General features: G+C 34.3%; 1 long non-coding RNA gene across 1 annotated transcript; it reads right to left on the bottom strand.

The window, feature by feature from the left end:
* Positions 1-5,154: 5,154 nt before the first annotated feature.
* Positions 5,155-5,567, bottom strand: LOC107802792 (uncharacterized). Its single transcript, XR_001651885.1, has 2 exons — positions 5,496-5,567; positions 5,155-5,409 (listed from the first exon to the last, which is right to left on the bottom strand). It is a non-coding gene; the product is annotated as an uncharacterized LOC107802792 (long non-coding RNA).
* Positions 5,568-5,840: the final 273 nt, after the last annotated feature.

Genomic DNA, 5,840 nt, shown 5'->3' with positions numbered 1-5,840 from the left:
CGTGAGACCTAGGTAACCTAATGCTCTAATACCAACTTGTAACGATCCAAAATTTCCACCTTTGGGACCGTGATGACGCCTAACATTTCACTTACTAGGCAAGCCAACGTTAGAATAATTTTAAGCTTTTTAACAATTCATTTAAACCAAATAGTAAGGGAGCCAAACAACTGGAATAATATCGGAAATAAAGTGAACAAACCAAAATAATAACGATGTAAAATACCATCTCAGCACTAGAGTTACAAGTGCATGAGCTTCTCGAATAATACAAATAAGGGTCTGAATATAAAAAAACAATTGTCTGAAAAGAAAAGCACACAACTAAGATAACGTAGAAGGGGACTTTAGAGCTGCAAACACCGTGCAACTATACCTCAAGTCTCCTCTGATAGTTAAATCCGAGCAAATCTACAATATGCCACTGGGACTAACTCCGGTATATGCACAAGAAGTGCAGAGTGTAGTATGAGTACAACCGACCCCATGTACTCTGTAAGTGCCGAGCCTAACCTCGACGAAGTAGTAACGAGGCTAAGGCAGGCCACTTATATTAACATGTACGCATAATAATAATAATAATAATAATAATAATAATAATAATAACAGGAATAGAGGTGAAACAGGTAGATCATATCCATAATCGAGGTCAATTCAGCAGTCACAATCAAAAATTATACGCAACCCCCTAAACTTGTCCGACTCTTCCTCTTGGACACCTTATCTAAGATTTGTTCCAATTGAATACTTACACTACTCAAAATTTATTTCCATTAAATACTTTTTGCTGATATGGCATAGTGTGTATGATACACCTACCCTAAGAGCGTGAGATCTATTATTTTTTTTAGCTTTTTTCTCTTTTTTGAAATCTCTTTCTTCCTCATTTCTAACTTTTCCACCATCTATCACCATTAGCGCCATCTCCGTCACCACCACAGTCCACCGTTCTCATCTTTTTTCAGCCACATCACCTCCTCCACGACTACCATCGTTTTATTTTATGATCTGCCATTACCGCCGCCTCCACGCGGCTTCTTCCTCCTTTTTCGAACAAGAGCCACCACCTTTTGCCATCATCGCTGCTGACGCTACCACCACTCCAATCACCATTTTTTTTCCATCTTTTTCAGATATGAAAACCACCACCACTATCTCCTCCTTTTTTGTTAATTCTGACAACCACCACCATCTTGCTCGCCGGAAAGAATGAAGACCCATCACTGCCACCACTCTCTTTTCTATCCCCCTTCCTCTGTTCTTCCAGAAAATATTAGATCAAAAGCTAAAAAAATATCAGATCTAAAATTATAAATGAATTAAATCTATAAAGAAAAGGAAAAAAAACGAACATTGTGGTTGGAGACGGCGGTGTCTTATGGGCTTAGCAGAAGAATAGGAAAGGGACGGTTTGGGTGGATGGGGTGAGGTTATTGTTTTGCTTTTTCTCTTAAAATAAGTTTTATTTTTTCCTCATAATTTATTTTATTAATTATTATTTTGGTCCCAATGCCAAATGTCATTAGTTAATTCGTAAATTTGCCACATTAGTGGCGAGTGTATTACACTCTCTTTAGCTTTTTGCTCGTTATAAAAAAAGTATTTAATAGGTATAGATTTTGAGTAGTGTAAGTGTTCAATTAGAACAAATCTTAGATAAGGTGTCTAACAGAAAAAGCCGGACAAGTTTAGGGGGATGCATATGATTTTTGCCTTTTTTTTATCATTCTGTTGCGGCGTGCAACCTTCAATTAAATTTCGTTGCGGCGTGCAACCCTCTCCTACAATATAAACTTAAAATAAATTACTTTGCGGCGTGCAACCCGATCTAACAATATAATTTTTTAAATAAATCCCGTTGCGACGTGCAACACGCTCCAACAATATAAATTAACAACACTTATACGTAAGACTACTTTAATAAATGCCACAATTAACAAGAAATTATTAGGCAACAAAGTATGCAATAATTATAAATTATGTAAGAAACAAATATGGGCAAGTAACAATTAAGTGTAGAATCAGGGAGGAGATAGGCAATTTAATATATGACATGCTAATTATCAAGTAGCAATTATGGCACAAAAATCAAATAAGCAAGTATCGATTAAGGCATGAAATTAAGGCATAATAGTAGGCAATAAAAATAAGAGAATCAATTAATATAATAATTAATTCATGAAATCAGATAATTAATGAAATACGTAAAGACATGGAAGCAAGCAATTTGACGACGTATAGACACTCGTCACCTCGTCTATACATTGCTACACATGAAATTCACATAACACATAGTTAAAGGGTTCTATTCCCTCAAGTCAAGGTTAACCACGATACTTACCTTGCTTCGCAATTCAAGTGATCACTCGACCACGGCTTTTCCTTTCCAATTATTCTCCAAAACAATAAAACCTAAAAATTTATTTACCAACAATTCAATTTGAGCCTTAGCAATTATTCACAATTCCAAAGAGACTTAATTTAAGTCATTTTTGAAAAACTCAACCAAAAGTCAACGTGGGGCCCACTTTTTGGAAACCGTTGAAAAATCACGGAATCCAAACACCCATTCCGATACTAGTTCAACCATACAAAAATTATCGAATTCCGACATCGGATTGCCTTTCAAATCTTCATTTTACAGTTTTTAAAGATTTTATAAAAATCTGATTTTCTCCCATTAAATTCACGAATTCATGATGTAAATAAGTATGAAATCATAAAATATAATCAATATAGGATAAGGAACACTTACCCAGTTCTAACTTGTGAAAAACCCATTTGCAATCGCCTAAATCGGAGAGTTAAAACTCAAAAATAAGCAAAAATGGCAAACACCCGATTTTATGTATTCTGTCCAGCAATTTGGCATTTGCAGACATTATTTTCGCATCTGCGGGCTCGCATTTGCGAGAAGAATCTCGCATCTGCTAAATAAGCTTACCAAACGGGTTTTCGCATCTACGGAAAATGAGACGCATTTGCGGCTGTGCATGAAGGAGCCGCAAAAGCGGTCCCTTCGCATTTGCGGTCGCTGAGCCGCTGAAGCGAGAAGACTACCCAGGATCCAAATAACAGAAGAGACAAGGTTCTCCGTAGAAGCGAGGCCACACATGTGATACAAAAGTCGCAGGTGCGAAACACCAGAACCAGACCTGCAAAATTTTACAAAAATGGTCCGAAACTTATCCGAAACGTACCCGAGCCTCTCGGGACCTCATCCGAATATTTTAACAAGTCCCGTAATACAATACGGACTTACTCGAGATCTCATATTACGTCAAACAATGTCGAAACTATAATTCACACCTCGATTCGGATTTATGAGTTTATGAAATTTTAAATTCTATAACTCGTGCCGAAACATGTCAAATCAATCCGGAATAACCTCAAATTTTGCAGGTAAGCCCCAAATGACATAACGAAGGTATTCCAACTCTCGAAATCTCAATCCAAGTCCGATATCAACAAAGTCAAATCTACCGTCAAACTTTAGAAATCTTTAACCTTTAAGTTTCTAACTAGAAATCGTCAAGTGGCGATAATTCGAACTAGAGACTTTCGAATTTGATTCCGTGCATATTCCCAAGTCCCAAATCATGATACGGACCCACTGGGTCCATCAAAATACTGATCCGGGTTCGATTGCTTAAAATGTTGACCGAAGTCAACTTAAGTGAGTTATAAAGCACTATTTCACATTTTTCACATAAAATATTTTCGGAAAAATATACAGACTGCGCACGCAAGGCGAGAAATGCTGAATGGTACTATTCGAGGTCTTAGAGCATAAAATTGAATGTTAAATTTAAGAATGACCTATATGGTCATTACAGAAACCTTCCCGGACCCGAACCAACTACCCCGGCAAGTCACATAGCAGCTATAAAGCATAAAATGAGCAGTAAATGGGGGAACACGGCTACAACTCTCAAAACGACCGGCCGGATCGTTACAATATCATATAGTAACTATTATCAACATTAGTTTGTATAATCTATCTCATACTATAATATACATAATTAATAATAACATAATTTAAAGTTTTATATTCATTAAGATAGGGTACACGCGCAAAGCGCATACCCTAATACTAGTGTTTGTTTTTGTGTGTGTGGGTGTGTGTGTGTGTGTGTGTGTGTGTGTGTATATATATATATATATATATATATATATATATATATATATATATATATATATATATATATTCTTTTTTTTTAGACAAGAGTGCCTCAAGGGCAGAGCTAGAAGCCCGGTTGCGAGTTCGGCCGAACCCAATAACTTTTGTTTAAAATTAAGAAATTCAATAAATATGTACAAATTATTAATTTAAAACCTAGTTACTTAAAATGATTATAATCCCCAACCCATAAGTTTCAAATCCTAGCTCCACCTATGTTAATAGGTCTTGCATTTGAAATAATGGAGGCCTAAAGCCGGCGCTAAACATTGTGTGAAAATTCAAAAAAGATAAATTTTCAACCAAAATTTAAGTATGTTTAAAATTAGTTTGCCAATTAAATAATAAACTAAACCTGCAATTATTTACATCTTCCCCTTGTAAAGAAGAGGATTTAGTGGGCGTTTGGACATAAGAATTGTAAAATTTCAAAAAAAAAAGTGAAAATGGTATTTGAAAATTAGAGTTGTGTTTGGACATGAATATAATTTTGGGTTGTTTTTGAAGTTTTGTAAGTAATCTGAGTGAAAATTTTGAAAAACAGTTTTTTGGAGTTTTTCAAAATTTCAAAAAATTTCAAAATGCATCGTCAAGTGAAAACTGAAAATTTTATGAACAAACACTAATTTAAAAAAAAAGTGAATTTTTTTTGAATTATGTCCAAATGGGCTTTTAATTTAAATCATTGATAATGGAAGGATTTCTATATTATCAGTGTTATTTTCAATCGTTGCAATGATTATCGATTCATGCTTCTTATAGAAAGGTAGACATAATCAATTTTTAAATAACCAAAAAGATAAATGTATTCAATATTATTGGTGCATTACTAGTATGTTTGATGTGAATGCAAATAGGTATGTCGATACATCAATCAGAAATTGATGTTGCCAACAACAATACAAGACAACAATATAAGGGGTCTGTTTTTAATTTTATTTCTTTCAATCTCAACTAATGTTGGCAAAATAAAATAAACAAGATGGAATTTTATAATATATAATAGGATATTTGTGTTTGATCAAAGGTACATTAAAGGAAAGTTTAATTGGAATTACAATTGTAAACACAGACGCAATGTAATGCGCCAAGGTTACCACCAGTGCAAACTCCATTCCCGTTATGTATCTTTAAGCATTCTCTTTGACAGTTAGCAAGGATGCATTCCTTTGGATTCAACGTTACAGTGCATCTAGTTTGGGCTTTTACTTGAGTAATTGTCAATGCAACTGCATACAAATAGAAAAAGGAATTAGCATTACTTTCTTTTATCACAGATAAAATAATAAACATAGAAAAAGAATTTGAGCCAAACCTGAAAGAATGAGAAAGAAACAAATAACAGAGTTAAAAAACTTAGCCATTCTTATTGAAGTTTATCTCAAATGTCAATGATGTGCTTTGGTGCAAGGTGAAAGAGGCTTTTATAGTTCAAATTTGCTAAGACTTGCATAGATTTTATAAGGAAAGTAAAGTAGCTAGATAATTTACTTTCCAGGAAAACAATATGACTATTGTATTACAAAGATAATGGTTTATAATATTGTTTCCATAGAGCAAAGATGGATTGTTTGATTTGTTTCCTAATTGAAAAGTTATTTGACAGTAGCAATATTTAGAATCTAGAGTTGTTGCAACAAGAGAAAAGGCAATTTGGATT

Source organism: Nicotiana tabacum, chromosome 15 (genome assembly GCF_000715075.1).
Source record: "Nicotiana tabacum cultivar K326 chromosome 15, ASM71507v2, whole genome shotgun sequence".
Classification (NCBI taxonomy): Eukaryota; Viridiplantae; Streptophyta; class Magnoliopsida; order Solanales; family Solanaceae; genus Nicotiana; species Nicotiana tabacum.
The sequence above is the reverse complement of the archived record's forward strand: the minus strand, read 5'-3'. Positions and strand labels throughout refer to the sequence as shown.